Source organism: Bos indicus x Bos taurus, chromosome 1 (assembly GCF_003369695.1).
Source record: "Bos indicus x Bos taurus breed Angus x Brahman F1 hybrid chromosome 1, Bos_hybrid_MaternalHap_v2.0, whole genome shotgun sequence".
In the NCBI taxonomy this organism is placed as follows: domain Eukaryota; kingdom Metazoa; phylum Chordata; class Mammalia; order Artiodactyla; family Bovidae; genus Bos; species Bos indicus x Bos taurus.
In genome coordinates this window covers 61031923-61052379 of record NC_040076.1, presented here as the reverse complement: position 1 = coordinate 61052379, position 20457 = coordinate 61031923, and the positions used below count along the sequence as shown (strand labels likewise).

Sequence of the window (20457 nt, the reverse complement as noted above, 5' to 3'; positions counted from 1 at the left end):
ACACCCTCCTCCAGAGGATTTTCCAGACCCACACATCAAACCCATGTCTCTTATGTCTCCTGCATTGGCAGATGGATTCTTTACCACTAGCACCACTTGGGAAACCCTAGGTCTAATATGGGTTCTATTAATACTATTCTTGAGGAAAACTGCTCTCTTCTACATGAACACACGTCATCTTGAGTTTTGTCTTTGTATTGAAAAATCAGCAAGAAATAAATTATTTGAGCCAGAAGAAATCTTAGCAACCATTTTCAGTCTTCACAGGGTTTGTTTTGTTTTGTTTTTGACTTGGCCAAAGTCCCAAATTGTTAGGTAGATCTAGAGCTTAGTTTCTTTTACGACTTATTTTAATTGAGTATGTTTGATGTGTAATATTGTGTAAAGTTAGTGTACAACATGTTACTTTGATATTTACAGACTGTAATATGATTGCCTGTTTAAGAGTGATATTTATCACATTACAAACCATAGTATATCATTACTGTCTATAGCTATTATACTGTGTACTATGTCTCTATGGCTTATTTACTTGGTACAGGTTTGTATCCTTAAATGCCATCACTCTAACCTCTGCCCCATCCCCTGCGTGGCCACTGTTTTCCATTGCCAGGAAGGCTGTGCTGGCTCACTGCTGGACTAGCTGCCACTTTCTCTCTTCTTATCATCTCTTCTGATGGCAGCCGCACTGCTGCTTACGTCACTGTCACCTCCTCCCCGGTCTAATCTATCCCCTTTCAGGTACACAGATGGATGTATCTCTTGATCGTCCTGGTATGATGTGCAGAGGTGGTTTTTTCTTCTTTTTCTAGCTATGAATGTCCAATTAGTTGTAAAAGGGGAGAGAAAAAGGGAGCTATTCATGGTGCCATGATGCTGACTTCACTCTGTTTAGTTTCTCCTTATTCTTCCAACTCCTGTGCCTGTTATGAAAACCAGTATTTATATACTCATTTTCAGATCTTAAAGGGAGGCAAACATTTCCACATCACATCTATACAAATGCTAAGAGTTCTTTGTTAGATTTTATTCAGGGACCTCAGAATGTAAACATATGTGACAAATTTTGGGTTAAGTGTTCTCCCTAAGGTATATTGCCAATAATTAGCTAACTTCTGAAAGCAGGCCTAAAAACTGATCCCATATCTATTTTGAACTTTCCAAAACAGATTAAAGCCTACTTTTGTGGGAAGGGCATGGTTCTTTTCTAGATTCCCAGAAGTGAAACTTATGGAGCAGAGTTCTTTCTAATTAAATGATGTTCCATAGTTGAGTTACTGACATTATCAGTCTAGGACCCTAGCTTAGACTCTCTAAATGAAGATCATAGTTTTGGGTGAATGTGTAGCAGATAGTTTTACCCAATCTTTCTACATCTAAGTGCCATACCAAAGACTTGTTAGGCAGAATGATTTGTGGTAAGGCTGCAGGACTATGGTAGTTTTGAATTGTTTTGTGCAACCAGAGTAGGGACAAGTTGTTATATCTGTATCGGACAGATAGATGTTTAAAAGTGTTAGTCACTCAGTCGTGACCGACTCTTTGCGACCTCATGGACTGCATCCCACCAGGCTCCTCTGTCCATGAGATTTTCCAGGCAAGGATACTGGAGTGGGTTTCCATTTCCTTCTCCAGGGGATCTTCCCAACCCAGGGATTGAACCTGGGTCTCCTGCACTGTAGGCAGATTCTTTACCGAGTGAGATAAAGGGGGTTATCAATTACTATTCTGACAGGACCATGTCATTTTGAACACAGTCATATCATATCTAGTTCAATTCAACTACAGTTAAGGTAGTAAATATTTCTGCTTTAGAATACTGCCTCCCCAGATTTGGGCTGACAGAAATAGTATCTGATGGTATAGAAATAACCATGTAGGTCATGTGATGTTTCACTGCACACCCTGGCTCTGTCACTGTCCTTCTCTCTTCGTTTGTCATTCTCCCAGACAGCTTGTCAGCTCCTTGAAGGTAGAAATCACATACTGTTAATCTTTGTACCCCCAGAGCCTATCTTAATGCCGGGCACAAAGTAGGTTCTCATGCTATTTGAATTAACTGAAAGCAGTATCAAAGACTCCCTAATGAGTCTGGATGGACAGTGGATATCTGATATATTCTTCATACTTAAAATCTCTATGTAACTTTATAATACTGACTAGTTAGAATTACCAAGAAGGAAATGAAAGGATTGTAACTTTTTGTATCTCCTTCTTAAAAGATATTGAGAACACAATACAGATCTTTTACAGATTTTATTTAAATCAATTATGTCATCTCCTCTGGTTCATCAGAGAGAATCTAAATAGACTATAGACTATACCTTCAGTAAACATAGATACCATACATATTTTGGCAACCACTTTGTTGAATTAATCACTGAGTTTTTTTGGTTGGATTACACTGAATCTCTTTCTAAAAGTGATATAAGGAAACATAAATGGATAAAAGTAAAAGTAAATGTATAAAAAATAGGACAAGGAGAAAATGGGTACAAAGAATAAGTGGAATAAGGGGTAAGAGAACTGTACAAAAATACTGAAATACTGTCTTGTACAGTTGTTAGATATGGGCCTGCTTTTCATTTGGTACTCTATAGATGTCAATACTGAAATGAAACACAAAACCAAACCAGTAACGCTGTAATAGATGCTATTAGCGCTTGGCCCCTATTGTCAGCCCTTTTTGTATGTTACAGCCAGCATTCAGGTGACCTTACCTACATCTGTGCCTAGGACTCTTCCCCAAAACATCAGAAGCAGAGAGAAGTGTGGAGAAAGTAACATCCCAGAGCAGCTTCAACCAAAGACTGGCCATAGGTTGTATATAAATATCTCTGCTCCCCCACCACTTAGGAGTGACTGTTCAAAGGCATGTGTTTTTATCCTTTCCCAGAGTTTCTCTGTGAGATTAAATTTTAGCAGCCTCACTCTGATAGATTTTCATGTCCTTCCATTTTGTGTATTACCTCACCACTTCTTTGTTAGTGTTGCTTGTCCTTCCCAAATATACTACTTTTATTTGAATCCTTGTCTCTGAGGGAGTTTCCTGGGAAAGCCAAAATAAAATGAACATATATATATGTATCAGTTCAGTTCAGTCACTCAGTCGTGTCTGACCCTTTGTGACCCCATGAACCGCAGCACACCAGGCCTCCCTGTCCATTACCAACTCCCAGAGTTCACCCAAACCCATGTCCATTGAGTCGGTGATGCCATCCAGCCATCTCATCCTCTTTCGTCCCCTTCTCCTGCCCTCAATCCCCCCCAGAATCAGGGTCTTTTCAAATGAGTCAGCTCTTTGCATCAGGTGGCCAAAGTATTGGAGTTTCAGCTTCAACATCCTTCCAATGGACAGCCAGGACTGGTCTCCTTTAGGATGGACTGGTTGGATCTCCTTGCAGTCCAAGGGACTCTCAAGAGTCTTCTCCAACACCACAGTTCAAAAGCATCAATTCTTCAGCACTCAGCTTTCTTTATAGTCCAACTCTCACATCCATACATGACTACTGGAAAAACCATAGCCTTGACTAGATGGACCTTAGTTGGCAAAGTAATGTCTCTGCTTTTCAATATGCTATCTAGGTTGGTCATAACTTTCCTTCCCAGGAGTAAGCATTTTTTAATTTCATGGCTGCAATCACCATCTGCAGTGATTTTGGAGCCCAGAAAAATAAAGTCAGCCACGGTTTCCCCATCTATTTGCCATGAGGTGATAGGACTGGATGCCATGATCTTAGTATTCTGAATGTTGAGCTTTAAGCCAACTTTTTCACTCTCCTCTTTCACTTTCATCAAGAGGCTCTTTAGTTCTTCTTCACTTTCTGCCATAAGGGTGGTGTCATCTGGGTCTCTGAGGTTACTGATATTTCTCCCAGCAATCTTGATTCCAGCTTGTGCTTCCTCCAGCCCAGTGTTTCTCATGATGTACTCTGCATAAGTTAAATAATCAGGGTGACAATATGCAGCCTTGATGTACTCCTTTTCCTATTTGGAATCAGTCTGTTGTTTCATGTCCAGTTCTAACTGTTGCTTCCTGACCTGCATACAGGTTTCTCAAGAGGCAGGTCAGGTGGTCTGGTATTCCCATCTTTCAGAATTTTCCCACAGTTTATTGTGATCCACACACATCAAAATGAAATTCCAAACATTACAAGGATAAAGTAATCCATTAGGGCAGGAAGAATATTATTCTGAAAAAATCTTCTTCTTGGAAACTCCTAAAGTGGGCAGAGGATAATGTATGAAACAATATCTTTGATGACACTGATAAGGCAATGTCTCTGACTCCTATGACCATGGTGTCTTCTCACTATGAAAAGACTCTGAGAAAGAAACATTATTTAGTCCATTTACTAATAGAAAAGCTTCCTACTTTTGAATTGGGATTTACTATAAATTAGGATTAGGATTATTGTTGTGTGTGTGTGTGTGTGTGTATGCATGTATGCTAAGTCTCTTCAGTCATGTCTGACTCTGTGCCACCCTATGGACTGTAGCCTGCCAGGCTCCTCTGTCCATGGGATTCTCCCAGCAAGAATACTGGAGTGGGTTTCCATTCCCTCCTCCAGGGAATCTTCCTGACCCAGGGACCAGACCTGTGTCTCTTATGTCTCCTGCACTGGCAGACAGGTTCTGTACCATTCAGTTGAGTTCAGTTCAGCCGCTCAGTCATGTCCGACTCCCTGCAACCCCATGAATCACAGCATGCCAGGCCTCCCTATCCATCACCAACTCCCGGAGTTCACCCAAAGTCATGTGCGTCCTGTCAGAGATCCCATCCAGCCATCTCATCCTCTGTCATCCCCTTCTGCTCCTGCCCCCAATCCCCCCCTTCATCAGGGTCTTTTCAAATTAGTCAACTCTTCACGTGAGGTGGCCAAAGTATTGGAGTTTCAGCCTCAGCCTCAGTCCTTCCAGTAAATTCCCAGGACTGGTCTCCTTTAGAATGGACTGGTTGGATCTCCTTGCAGTCCAAGGGACTCTCAAGAGTCTTCTCCAACACCACAGTTCAAAAGCATCAATTCTTCGGTGCTCAACTTTCTTCACAGTCCAATTCTCATATCCATATATGATCACTGGAAAAACCATAGCCTTGACTAGACGGACCTTTGTTGGCAAAGTAATGTCTCTGCTTTTGAATATGCTATCTAGGTTGGTCATAACTTTCCTTCCAAGGGGTAAGTGTCTTTTAATTTCATGGCTGCAATCACCATCTGCAGTGATCTTGGAGCCCCCCAAAATAAAGTCTGACACTGTTTACACCATTTCCCCATCTATTTCCCATGAAATGATGGGGCCAGATGCCATTAGTGCCATCTGTTTTTCTTGGCACATAGGCTTAGTTGCTCTGTGGTGTGTGGGATCTTCCCAAACAGGGATTGAACCCATGTCTCCTGCGCTGGCGGATTCTTTGCCACTGAACCTCCAAGGAAGCCCAGGGTTCTTCTGTCCTTGCTAACCTGACTACCATTCCATTTTCAGCCCAGTCCTCATCTACTTTTGTCACTGTGGTTGGCTGTACTCATTAGAAAGTTGCTGCTTGTTAGCTACTTGTTACAGTTTTGGCTGCTTACTTTCCAAGTCTCTCCACACATTTGGTGTCACACATTTTCCTTGTAAATTTACCTTTTTGAATAAAATTTGTCATGCACGATCCCTGTGGAGATGAGCAAGCTCTCTTTTGTTTTCTCCTGGGAAAAGAAAAAAAATAATAAAGGAAAGGATGATGTGCTGACATATTGAATACTTAAGCCAGACGTTTCATTAATGTACCTAGAAAGTTTTGATTAGGAGCCTGAGGGACAGTGATAGTCCACTCTTTGTTTACTGCCCTTGGACACAACCAGCTGTCATGTCTTCCACACATCTCCCATACAACTGTGGCACGTAACTGTGCTCAACTTTTTATATCCCTGTCTCTGTCACTGTCCCTTCATTATTCAGTAAAATCAGGAAAACTAAATTCCGGGAGAGTAAGAGTTAACCCAAAATTGAATGAAGTGAGAGATTCAGGCCATGCTCAAGACAACTGAAAATAAGCAGATTGTGTCTTAGTTGATCTAGTTATTTTAGCTTCTTTGACAGCTTGTTCAGAGCACCATAGTCTAGCTGTGGTTAATTGTTTGGCTATCACTTGCTAATATGGCAGGGGAAAAAGTGTGTGTGTGGAGGTGGGGGGGTGAGAATCAGCTATGCTACTGCAGATTAGACGTGTCATACAGACATAGAAAAACCAGAGTTTATAGACTAGAAATATACTGCTGAATAATTAAGTGGTGACTAATCAGAACAAACCACCAGTGAAGAAAATTCAGTATTTCTCAACACTTATTCTCATCCTCTCTGCTCTCCCTACCCCAGAAATCCTCCTTTTCACACATCTCAAATGTGCTCTGTTTGGTAGATACCCAAGTTGTCAGTTTGCTTATATATGGTAAACACTATAGCTAAACGTTATTGGAGAAACAACAGTTGCTTATCTAATTTAGGCAAGTCAGTATCATTTAGAATCTTAGAAAGAAGCAGGTTAAAAGAGTGCAGGTCCCTGGGGATAGAGGGCAGCACAATGTTGGGAAGAAGAAGGACTTTTATACAAGATTGTATTAATAACATACATTCACTGAAAACCTTATTTTAGGGTTAAACTCACCACTAAGTCCCCTAATGCCATTCATTGCTTAATTCTCACAATAATTTTGAGGTTAAAAAAAATGTCATTGTCCCCTCCAAAAGAAGGAATTGAGGTTGAGAAATTAGTTGTCAAGGAGTAAATGGTAGAGTTGTAAGTTTTAAGTCAGACTCACTATAGAACCAACAGTCTCAATAAAGCCCCCATGTTTAGGGAGTCAGGTGAGTGTATTGATGGACAGCTCATTACAAAATGAGAGAAGAGAAAGAAAAATGTAGAACTTTTCAGAAATCAAGGTCTGAGGAGAGAATGATGCTGGGTTCCAACACTTTCAGAATTTCCTACATTATCACAGAAGAGATTTCCCAGAAACCCAAAGAAGATAAATACTGGAACAGAAATGACTCGCATCTAGGCATCAAAGTTGGTTACTCAAAAAAACCTACATCAACTAAGAGATGATACCTGCAGATACTTGTTTAGTGTCTTATGAATAGATTTCCCAGATGTCATTAGAAACTTAAGAACAACCTACACTGAGACTAGGTCTTTTATTTTTTCCAACATCACTAGATTGTTTCTGAGTTGTGGTCACACTTCTTAGAGGGTAAGAAAACTAAGGAGCAGGGCTAGCCACCCAGACAATGCTTACATGACATGTAGCATTAAGCCCATTGCTTTTCATGAAGTTTTACATTAAATTTACTTTAAGAAATGTTTCAAATCTCAGCTTTAATTTGTCTATGTTAGTAGGAACAGAGCAACAGTAATCCAGGTAGCTGTAGAGGAAGTAAGAAAGGATATTATTAGTACTTCTGAAATGGAACAATATTGAACAATTAGCAGAGACCACTTTCATAAGCCAGTGGATGGGAGGAAATATGGTAATTTATGTATTATGGTTTTTATAGATGCTTTATAGGAAAAAGAAAGGTTGAGAACTATTACACATGCTTTTCTTCTCTCATATTTGCATATAAAAGTCTTTCAGTAAAGAAATCTTACTAATTTTGTTTAACCCCCTGATTCCCAAACATATCTGAGACATAGATAATACCTTTTAATATCTGTTGACTCTTAGGATCCCATTTAAGGAAATTTTTATATAATTAAATCACTTAATTTTACAAGTGAATAAATTAAGGGGTAACTCAGATACAGACATAAATGTTGAGTCCTCACCTTGTGCCTTGCAGTGCCATGCAGTATTCTAGGTACTTGGTAATGACAAAGATCTCTACCCTTATAGAGGTTTATATTCCTCATGACAGGTTGTGTTCTCTGGCCACTACTGGCAGAACAGCCTCATTGATAATCAGGAGACTTCAGTCCGTGACTTTCAGAGCCTTCCCAAGAATCAAACTGATATTTCAAGAAGATTAAAAACTGAAGGGAACATATGATATCCCTGTTCAAATCCAAGACTTCAGATTTAATGAAGGTTGTATCAGAATGAGATATGATACATCTGTCATTAAATAAGCCTGAAAAATAAGATATCAAATTATATTTGTTTAGTCCAACACAGCCTAATAAATTAGTACGTTTAATAAATGTTTATTTTATTTTAATTGCCATGTAGTATATTTTAGTGGTCTTATTTCTCTAAGTGGTTCACTTCAATATTTATTAGATATGATTTCCATTTCTAAAGTAATTTATATGTCTTTATGTTTACAATTCAAGATTACTTGGCCCACTTCTGCAATCTTAATTACAGTTTGATTTCTAATTTTGAAATATAAATTCCTACATCTTCATAGTTGAATTATTGCTAAGTAATTTTTGTGTTGATGTCGTATAGTACAATAGCAAATTGAACAAATAGTTCATCATCCCTGGGTTTGGAAGTTTCTAAAGGTATGGTAGTCAACTTCCAATTAAAATAAAATCATATAACATGACCATTTGTAAAAAGGGAACCAACAGTAATACTCTATATTATGTATTTGATACAACTCTCAGATTTTGATTAGTAAAATGATAAATGGAAATACTAAGCAATTTCAAGGAATGTCATTCTAGAAGTCTAGGCAAAGAGCATAATAAGGTTTTGGTTTTCAGGCAGTTCTGAATTCCAATTGCTTAATAATTTTATTCTTGCTATTATTTTCTAATGAAATACATTGGGTTTTCATTATTTCTAGAGTACCAATTTGCATTGGGAATGTCTAGAACATAAGTAGCCACTGTGAACTGAAAGCAGGTTATTGTAAATCACAACCTTTGTTTTAGATGAATAAGCTGAGGGCAAATTCTGAATCAACTATTTTTTTCCTATTATAAATTATGTAATATATTGAAATATAGTTTCAGATGTACAGAATAGTGATTCAGTATTTTTACAGATTATAATCAACTAAAAGTTATTCATGTCGATGTATGGGTAATTACTTTACCAATATTGTAAAGTAATTAACCTCCAATTAAAATAAATAAATTTAAATTTTTAAAAAGTTATTATAAAATAATGACTATAATTCCCCATGTTATACCATATATCCTTATTGCTTATCTATCTTTTACTTAGTAGTTTGTATTTCTTAATTCCATACACTATCATGCCCTTCTCCCTGTCCCTCTTCCCACTGGTTATCACTAATTTGTTTTCTGTATCTATGAATCTGCTTCTACTTTTCTCTATGTATTTATTTTTTAGGTTCCATATATTAGTGATACCATACAGTATTTGTCTTTCTCTGAGTAATATCGCATTGTATATATATGCCACATCTTCCTTATCCATTCATTTGCTGATGGACACTTGAGTTGTTTCTACATCTTTGCTACTGTATGAGAGTGCTGCTAGGAAGACTGGGGTAGGTATATCTTTTCAAATTTTGTTTTCATTTTTTTCTTCCAGATAAATACCCAGGATTGGAACTGTTGGATCATATGGTAGTTCTGTTTCTAGTTTTTTAAAGAAAACCTCTATACTGTTTTCCATAGTGGGTGCTCCACTTTTACATTCCCACCAACAGAGAGTGAGAATTCCCTTCACTCCATATACTCATCAACATTTGTCTATAGACGTTTTGATGATGGCCACTTTCACAGGTGTGAGGTGATCTCTCATTTTGATTGGCAGTTTTCTAATGATTAGTGATGTTGAACATCTTTTCATATGCCTATTAGCTATCTGTTTTTGGGGGGGGAAACTTTCTATTTGGATCTTCTGACCATTTTTGGATTGAATTTGTTGTTTTTATATTGATTTGTATGAGCTGTTTATATATTTTGGATGTTAACTCTTTGTTGGTTATATTGTAAAAATATTCTCCCATTTCACAAGTTATCTTTTCATTTTGTTGATGGTTTTCTTTGCTGTGCAAAAGCATTTAAGTTTAATTAGGTCCTGTTTATTTTTGCTTTTCTTTTGCTTTAGGACACTGATTCAAAAAAAATATTGCTACAGTTTACATCAAAGAATGTTCTGCCTGTGTTCTCTTATAGGAGTATCATGGTTTCAGGTATCACATTTAGGTCTTTAATCCACTTTGAGTTTATTTTTGTATATGGTGTGAGGAAATGTTTTAATATCATAGTTTAATATGTAGTTGTCCAGTTTTCCAGCACCACTTATTGAAGAGACAGTCTTCTCCACTGTATATTCTTGACTCCTTTGTTGTAGATTAATTGACCACAGAAGTGTGGCTTTTTTTTGTGGCTCTCTATTCTGCTTCATTGAACTATGTTTGTTTTTGTGTGTCATGCTGTTTTGGCAACTATAGCTTTGTAGTATACTCTTAAGTCAGAAAGGGTAATAACTTCAGCTTTGCTCTTTTTTGTCAAGATTGCTCTGTCAATATTGGGTCTTTTCGTGGTTCCATATAAATTTAAGATTTATTCTTTCTAGTTCCATGAAAAATGTCATGGGCATTTTGATAATATTGCAGTAAATCTGCAGACTGCTTTGAGTTATTTATGACCACTTAAATAATATTAATTTTTTCTAATCCAAGAGCACAGGACATCTTTCTATCTCTGTATCATCTTCAGTCTCCTTCCTAAATGTTTTATAGCTTTCAGAGTATAGGTCTTTCCTTTCCTTGGTTAAGTTTATTCCTAGATATTTTATTCTTTTTAGGTGTGTGATTTAAATTGGAGTTATAAAAAATATCTTTTTTGATAGTACATTACTTCATACAAAAGCAACATATTTCTGTAGATTAATCTTGTATCCTACTTTACTGAATCAATTTATTCATTCTAATATATATATAGTTGTCCTTTTTTTTTTTTTTTTTGGTGGATACTTGAGAGTTTTCTGTATATAGCACCGTGTCACCTGCAAATACTTTTGTGGCTAGGATTTCCAATATTATGTTAAGTAGAAGTGGCAAGAGTGAACATTCTTGTTTCTAAACCTAAGAGAAAGACTTTCAGCTTCAGTTTTCAAGCTGATATCTTTATGGGGATTAGACTGTATATGATTCCTTGTTTTTAATTTTTGCCATTTTAATTATAATATGTCTTGGTGTGGGTCTGTTTGGGACCCTCTGTGCTTCTACATCTGGATATCTGTTTCCTTCTCCATGTTAAGAAGTATTCAGCCATAATTTCCTCCAATATACTTTTGATCCCCTTCTCTCTTCTTCTGGGACTCTTATAATGCTAACATTGGTATGCTTAATGTTATCTCAGAAATCTCTTTAACTATTATCATTTAAACAGGCTTTTTTTTTTTCTTCTTGCCAATTAGGTGATTTCCATTTTCTATCATTCAGATCACATATGAGTTTTTCTGAATCACTTAGGCTGCTGTTCATTTCTTCCAGTGTGTGTATTTTTTTCTTTCAGCTATTGAATTCTTCATTTTTGATTGAGTCTTTCTTAGTTCCTCATTAAAATTCTCACTGTGTTCATCTATTCTTTTCCCTAATTCAGTTAACATTCATATTACCAATTCTTTGGATTCTTTATCTGGTATGTTGTTTATTCCTGTTTCATTATTTTTCATGACTTTGCTCTTGCTCTTTTGATTGAGGCCAGTTCCTCTGCCTTTTCATGTGCTTAACTTTTTCTGCCTCTGTATGTTTAGGTAAAATAATTACCTATTGTGATCTTAAAAGATGTTTTTATGTGGGAGCACCCCTGTGTAGACTGTATGTGCCCAATGCCTTTGATGGGAGAGAGAGATGTGACATGGACACAAGTCACCACTTTCCTCAGGGTGAGCTGGCAACTATCACTTTGGGAAAAGATAGGGCTAGAGTTGGATTAAGGCAGGACCTACCCTCTTCTCAGTGGCTGTCACCACCCTATCAGAGACAGGGTTTGGTCCCAAGTTGCTAGAGTAGAAGTTCTGAGCTGGCACTGTCCCCTTTAAGTGTATGTTTTCTCCTCTCCCAGGACCAGGACCCTTGTCTCAGAGTGGGGGAGTAAAGAAGCAAGGGGTAGGAGGTTGTACAGGTGCTCACAGCTTGTGTTGGCTTCAGAAAGGTCTGAGCTGTCTCCAGTGTGCTGCCTGTGCAGGAGCCAGCAATCGCTTCCCTCATTCCACTCAGATGCAGCCTTGGGTCCAAGTCTTTGTTCCTCTGTCGATCACTGCCTCCAGCCACCACACCCGTGCCCTGTTGTGGAGTCACACTTAGGGTGAGGGATGTGGGATGTGTGGACTCGTAGTATGTACCATGTGTGAGCTATGGGGAGTCAGAGATCCGGGCTGCTTCCAATGTGCTGCTTGAGTAAGTGCCAACCAAAGCTGCTACTACCCCACCCAGGCTCCACCTCAGGACAGGATAACCTCTGTGTCCCAAGGTAAAGTCTTTTCCTTGATCATGGAAGCTCTCAATCCAGTGCTGTGCTCTGCTGTGGAATAAGTAGGACTAGAGTTCTCACTCAGCTTGGGCTGGCATGCACACTGAGGCGCATGAAGGGAACCTGGCAAACGGTGGAGCAGTCTTCAGTCCTGCCTCTCTGCCTCGCCTTGAGGGCAAGCCAACGTATGCAGACTCCTTATGAGAGAAGTCCAGGCTTCCCACAGCTCTCCTGTTACTCCCAAATGTCCTTTAACCAGCCAAGGGGGCTCAAATCCCCTGTACAAGACCCCAGGACCAGAGCACCCCACCACTCACTCCCCACCCCTGTATTCTCCCTTTCTGACCAGACTGTGTTTCTCCACCCTTACCCTATTACACATGGATCTTTCTTACAGTCTTGGTTGTAGAGGAGTTTTTCTGCCAGTTTCCAGTTACTTTTCACTGAGAATTGTTGCACACGTAGGTGCATTTTTGATGTATCCCTTGGGGGAAATGAGTTCCATGTCTTCATACTCTGCCATCCTGATTGATCTTTGAAAAAACCTCACATTATTCCAGAGCATTTTGTATGAATGAGACTTGGAAACACTTGTCAAATAGTGAATGAATGGACAAGTCAAAGTACTTCACCAGTGCATGCAACAAAGAATCCTTGCCAACTTTTAAGTACCCCTTCTCCAAACTTCCAAAATTACAAGTTTAGAATTCTGTAAAATTATTAGCTTAGACAATGTTATCCATTTGTTGTTTGAATTGCTTTGTCCTGATAAATTAGCTAATAATTTTACAGAATGTTTTGTAGTAACTACAGCCCAGAAAATAGCCATTTCTGTTTTAGAGATAATGCACCTGAGAAAATCTCACATAAAACATTTCACTCATTCAAGTGTTGCTGTAGGTGCTGTGGACACAGTAGTAAGCAAATTAAAAAGTATGTCTTAAAAGAGTTTATGAACTCTAGATAAAATCACATGTAGTGTAAAAGTGTTTTGAATAAAAGTAAAAGTATGATCAGGGAGCTAGAGAAGGGACAGCATATCTAAAATAAGATGTTCAGGGAAGGATTTTCGACCAATTACATGAGTTTAGCTTGAAAGAAAGTAAAGAAACAAGCCCTTCAAGATAACCTGGGAAGAGTTTTCCTGAGAGAGAAAATAGTGGGTAAAACTGCCTTGAAGCAGAAGGCAATGACTAGTAAAGAAGCCGGTGTGTATTGAAAGAGATTAAGTAGAAGAAAGTTAATAGGAAATGAAGTCAGAGAAAGGTAAATAGGAGGTGAATAACATGGGATTTTTGTCTGAAATGGGAAACTAGTGGGTATTTTTAAACAGAGTGCTGAGGCTTGACATATTTTTAAAGGATTACTCTGGTTGTTGAATAGAAAACAGACTCTGGGCTAGGGAGTCCACAATAATCCAGACAAATGAGAGAATGTCCAGGACAAGGCTTGTAGCTATGGTAGTTGTAAGAAGTGGCCAGTCTGGGGGATATACTTTGAGGGAAAGGACAACATTTTGTGCATTAGTTGAACATAAGGTGTAAAAAGAAACAGGACTCAAGAATTTCCCCATGGTTTTTAGCATAAGCAACTAGAATAATAGAAATGCTATTTACTGAGATTGGAAGGATCAGGTTGAATGGTGTCAGGGGTTGACATGAGTTCTCTCTGGGACACACTGATTTTGAAACACTTGTTTCATATAGAGATGGCAGTAGCCAGCTAGAAGAGTCCAGATAAAGGAAGAGGTATTGTGCTGACATATACATTTGGGATTCATTAGGTAGCATTTAAAGCCTAAAAGGAGTAGGAAATGGCAATTCATTCCAGGATTCTTGTCTGGAAAATCCCATGGACAGAGGAGGCTGGCAGGCTACAGTCCACAGGGTCGCAGAGAGTCAGACATGACTGAGGCGATTAAACAACAACAATAGAAGCCTAAAAGCTGATGGCATTATCTGATTAAGAACAGAATGAAGAGAGAAGTGGTGCATGCAGAAGGTTGTGGGATCACTATTAGCATATATAATGATGAAACTAACATGAAACTACTAGAACTATTACAAAAACAGTTGACAGTAGAGAAATAAGATATAAACTCTGTATCTTGGTCCTCAAAATATAATCAATCCAGTAATATAACTTTTTCTCAAAGGATGGCATTGGAATTAACTACGACCTTTTAATAGGCCAACTGGTCTATAACAAAGTTTTTTGAAAGTTCCTAATATAAAGGGTCTAATTTTTCCCCTTTATTTGACTCCCAATAATTATTATGAATTAAAATATCAGTTCTTCATGAGATACTGAGAGCCCAGGATCCAAAAATCTGACAGGAGGTAACCCTTCACAAAGCCTATGAACCATGGTTATGTTTGAAGAACAGAACCCTTGATTTTTCAGACTCCCATTGAGAAGGTAAAGAGTCAAGAAACCCAAGGTTCCAATACCTTTTCTTCTTAAGGCATTGAATGCCTTCCGTTATGTATCTGAAAGGGTGAAACAAGTCTTCTCTGACTTCTCTGCTCCTATATGATAGGAGACACTGAAAAAACCACATATAGCCAAAGTATTAATTCTAAATATACCCTGGCTTTACTAAGAAAGAACATGAAAACACACTGTCAGAATTGAGCTGAACATAAGGAAGACTGTCTTGACACCATGGCTTGTTACCATGCTGAAATATATTATCATTTTCTAAAAATGTTACACACTTAAAGTGGTTGTAAGCCTCTGTTGTTTTTTTTTCCTATGAAGACTTTCAAAATAATATTACTAGCCTAGAAATGATTTAGGTGTAATTTGGATTGAAGGGCAATGGCCTTCAAAAATTAGTATCTTTCAAGGTCTTACCTAGTGCATGATTTTATTATTTTGTTTCCTTGGGGTAGTTTAACCTCATTTACCTTTGATGTGGCAGAAGCTTTCTCCCTCTTTCATCATATTTTCCAGATGACTGGGCAACCATTAGAAAACTTCATGGTATAAAGACTAATAATAAGGAAGAAAAAAAAAGAACACAAGAAAATGAACCAAGTTAAACAAATAGATCAAACAACTATAAATACCTTTTATCATACTAGGAGGGGAGGTTTGGGATCTCTGTGGAAAATTAACTGCCCCCTACCCTGGTCTTCTAATCTATACACAATTAGCTATGCCTGTTTGTTTGCCACAGTGTGTGTATATATATACACAATTTAGGACCCAAACTATGCAAATGTTACAGACTGAAACTTTGGAAGTATACTCAGAATGCAGTAGAATATCTCACAGTGCATCACTGATGAGATAACAGTGCTGCTCTATTAGATTATGATAATAAAAGTATAGCATAGCCAAAGAAAGATCTATATTATAGGAAAAGCATTTCCTTACTTGAGACAAATGGAAATGTCTAAATGAGGGTTGTCTTCAAGAGTTTCAGATACTTTGTTTCTTTTGCAACTAGATTTCACAAATGTGAGGTAGATTCAATCAGGCAGGTTCCCACTGTTTCTTATCCCTACTATTCATGGTTTCACTAGTTAAAAAGAGCTATTCTAACTCTGCGTTGTTGTTTTTTCCTTTTACAGAAAATTCTTTTTATCAGAGTCTCTAAGGTTTTTTTGTTTGTTTGTTTTGTTTTTGTTTTTTTTAGCTCTGAGGTGGCTCAGCTGGTAAAGAATCCACCTGTAATGCGGGAGACCTGGGTTCAATCCCTGGGTTGGGAAGATCCCCTGGTGGAGGGAAAGGCTACCTATAACTCCAGTATTCTGGCCTGGAGAATTCCATGGACTATAGAGTCCATGGGGTTGCAAAGAATTGGATACGACTGAGCGATTTTCATTTTAATCACATCCATGTTCCCCTAAGAACTTACAGAGAACAAATTACAAATACTTACTGTGTTTGCTGCACCTCATTCCAATTTTAGTTTTCATTCAGTTTTCTTGGTGCATCATTCTAATTGATCATCAAGGCCAACAACTAAGAAATGCAAAATGTACCAAGAGATGCTACGCTTATCCTACAATTAAACACTGATATTAGTTTACATAACAGAATAACCTTTCTCTTCTTCTCTATGTACCAATAGCATGGTGGTGGTGGTTTAGTCGCTAAGTTGTATCTGACTCTTGAAACCCCATGGATTGTAGCCCGCCAGGCTCCTCTGTGCATGGGATCTCACAGTCAAGAATACTGGAGTGGATTGCCATTTCCTTCTCCAGGGGATCTTTCTGACCCAGGGATTGAACCTGAGACTCCTGAATTGCAGTCAGATGCTTTACCATCTGAGGCACCAATGAAGCCTTTTCCAACAGCACAGCCAGAAAGTATTCTAGACACACAGTCTTAGTAGTATTAATAACAGATTAGCTTTCTGGCTTCAACTATCTAGTCCTACATTAAGTCCTAAATTTAAAGCAGCAGTGTTTGGAACCACTGAAGAGTCATCATGGAGAGGTTGCTATTTATGTAGCATCATGGGTAGAAGAGCTTTAGTTTAACAAACCAAAAGTTTAACAGTCTAACAAACCAAAAGTTTAACAGTCTCTTTGAACTTCCCTGTTTTCTATTTCTTCCCTCTCCCCTTCCATCAATGTCTATGTATTTATCCATCAACTATGTATAGACCCCAGCTATCATCTATCAATTGTGAGTTTTCTGTAATATGCATATAAATCTAAGACCCCCAAAATTTGGCATTACCTGTGGCACAAGCTCTATTAGAGATAGGATGAATTCCTGCAGATTCTACTATAGGACATAGTGTGTCAGAGGGACAGAAATGGAGAGATACACAGAGAGACTACTTTAACTTGTTTTCAGCATCTTTACTCCATGTGAGACCTCAGGGATATCAATATCAAAAGCATTTCATATCACTCTGAAGTGTAAGGCTCGTTATAAGTCATTAAGAAGTTTCATTTTACAGATAAAAAACCCAGGGCCCAGACATCTGAGGTGACACTCCCTGTTAATGGCAGAGCTTACATCTTATACTCACACTTCCTGATCTTCAATCAATCACAATCCTTTCCCTCTAGCTAAAATCTAAAAGTTCTTCCTCTATTAAGAGAAACGTAAATCAAATATAAATGACTATAAAATACAGAAATATTAAAAGGAAGGAAAGATGAAGGGCAAGTGTGAGTACAGTTTAAAAGTTATCAAGTTTTGCTTATTTTTTCCATATTTAATATTTTTAACTCATAAAAAAACAAGATTAAAAAAGCAAGTTTGCTGTGATTAATAAGTTGAACTTATTTATCAACAATTATAGGATGCACTGCCTATCACAGTATTTTGAAAATAAGTTGAAAGTCCTTTGAAAAGTATTAAAAAAAAAAGTTACTTAAGCTGAGGTTGATGTAGTAATGTCTATAATTTTGTGACTAACATCAATGGGTGAGACCTTAGACTAACTGTAAGAAGATGTGATGGCTTTTCCTTAGTTGTATTGAATAGTGCTTATATTAAGTTGTACAAAACAGAAAGTTTCCTGATCATAGATAAACAACTGTCCTCAGTTTTTCACCTGCTTTTGTCACCGTGTAGCCAAGGCGGAAATGCTTTCTGCAGTGCCTAACAGAGTACCTGACATTTAGCTGATTTTAGTGTCATGACTTTAGAATGACTACTTTTCTTTTTATAAATAATGAGAAGCTACCTTCTGAGTTAACAAGCTGGATTAGCATAGCAATTAAGCATGTCTGTGGTTCTTTATGGGCCAATGGAACAAATTCTTCCACAAAGTATCAAGCAGACATACTGCCTTAATGCTTCCATTCGGACTCTATAAACGGAAAACCTCAGTGAACGCAGTTGTACCAAAAGACCTCTAGACAAGGTTGTCTTTAGTTTCCATTACTTTAAGGACACTTCCAACTTTGGAGTACAATGATATATTCATTCTGCAAAACCACTGAAGATAGGAGGTTTTCCCTATGCCGGCTGTAAAGTTTTAATTTAAATTTTTAACAACTACCTAACAAAACAATCTGTCATTATTTGTAATCTCTCAGTATCTGACCTAGTACAATATCTGATGAATAGGCAAGCCAATTATGCCAGAAATACGCACATTTTAGTTTACAGTTTTACTGAATCTTGTAATTTTATCCTTAATTATTTTAAGACTTAAGAAACTCAGCAAAAAGTTCAAATATTTTTAGGAAGTATTATAGTGTTCATTGTTGCTTTTCTTGCTAAGTTTTTCTAAGTTAGCTGGCAATCTCATAATCATGGATCACTTTAAGTGCTATCATACAGATAAGCTGTGAAACCAAATACCACATTTCTTTATGTAAAATTAATGAACTAAATTCGTTATTTATTCACTTTGCTAAAATGTAAAGTATTCATTTTCCTGGTTCTTTTTATTGACAGAAAATGAAATAATGAGACTGCTGTTAAAATCTAATTCACTATCATCTGCTTTAGACAGGAGAAAGCAAAATACAGCCCATGGGCCAAATACAGCCCACCACCTGTTTTTGTAAATACTTTTATTAGACACAACTATAGTTTTATTTACATATTTGTCCATGGGTGATTATGCTGCCACAACAGAACCGAATAGCTGGGTCAAGGCACTATGGCTGACAAAATAAAAAATATTTACTGTCTTGAAGATGGTAGGGTAGAAGTACATGAGCTAACCTCTGTTTACAAAAACACCAAAATCACAAATAACTGCTAAACAATCATTGACCAAAAAATGGTGAAACCTACATTGACCAAAAGCAAGTGAAAAAGAAGTATCCTACATCCAAAGAAGAGAAACCACAACTGGATGGTAGGAGGGGGTGCAATCATGATAAAGTCAAATCCCATATCTACCGGGTCTGAAAAATAATTACATCACAGAACTTCTCCTCACAGAAGTGAAAGTTCAGCAACCCATGTCAGACTCCCCAGCCTGGTGGTCCAGGACTAAGAGGAGAAACCCCCAGAGAATTTGGCTTTGATTGCCAGTTGGGCTGGTTCACAGGAATTCCATAAGACTGGAGTAAATGGAAACTACACTCCTAGGAAGCAAACACAAGGTCGTGTGTACACCAGGACTCAGGGAAAAAGTAATGACTTCAGAGAGCCTAAGCCAGATTTACTTGCTGGTACTGGAGGGTTGGCAGCCAGGAGGTGGTTGTGACTCACTGCAGGGACAAAGACATTGATAGCTCTGGGGAATACTCATTGGCATGAGCCCTCCTGGAGGCCACAATTTTCTCACAAATACTTGGCCCCGCCCATTAAGCTCCAGTGCTGGGACACCTCTAGCCAAACACCAAGAGGGAAGGGACACAGCCCCACCCATTATCAGACAGGCTGTTTGAAGTCTTCCTAAGCATACAGCTGCCAGTTAAAAACTTGCCCTGATGTGGCCCTGACCACCAGAGGACAGGACCCAGTTCTACCCACCAAGAGGCAGGCACCAGTTCCCCCTGACTTCACCAGAAAGCCTACACAAGTCTCTTAGACAGCCTCATTCACCAGGGGCAGACAGCAGAAGCAAGAACTACAACCCTGAAGACTGAAGAATGGAAACTGCAATCACAGAAAGTTAAGGCAAAATAACAGAGCAGAGGAATGTGTCCCAGATGAAGGAAAAACATAAAACCCCAGAAGAACAATTCAGTGACTGGCAATCCACCTGTTAAACAACTCAGAGTAATGGAGTGCATGCTTCATCGCTTCAGTCATGTCCAGCTCTTTGCCACCCTATGGACTGTAGCCAACCAGGCTCCTCTGTCCATGGGATCTCCAGGCAAGAATAATGGAGTGGGTTGCCATGCCATCTTCCAGTGGATCTTCCCAGCCCAGGGACTGAACCTGTGTCTCCTGTGTCTCCTGCATTGCAGGTAGATTCTTTACCACTGAGCCACTGAGGAAGCTCTCAGTATAATGGTAGTAAAGAAGACCAAAGATCTCAGAAAAAGATGGCGGTATAGATCAAGAGGATAAAGACATGTTTAACAGTGACCTAGAAGGATTAAAGAAAAACAGAGATGAACAATAACTGAAATAAAAAATACACTAAAAAGAATCAATAGAATAACTGAAGCAGAAGAAGGGATAAG

The 20457-nt window shown here is 38.2% G+C and overlaps 1 pseudogene; it reads right to left on the bottom strand.

The window, feature by feature from the left end:
* Window positions 1–639: 639 nt before the first annotated feature.
* The window catches only part of LOC113897716, a 74314-nt pseudogene continuing 54496 nt past the window's right edge, over window positions 640–20457 (bottom strand).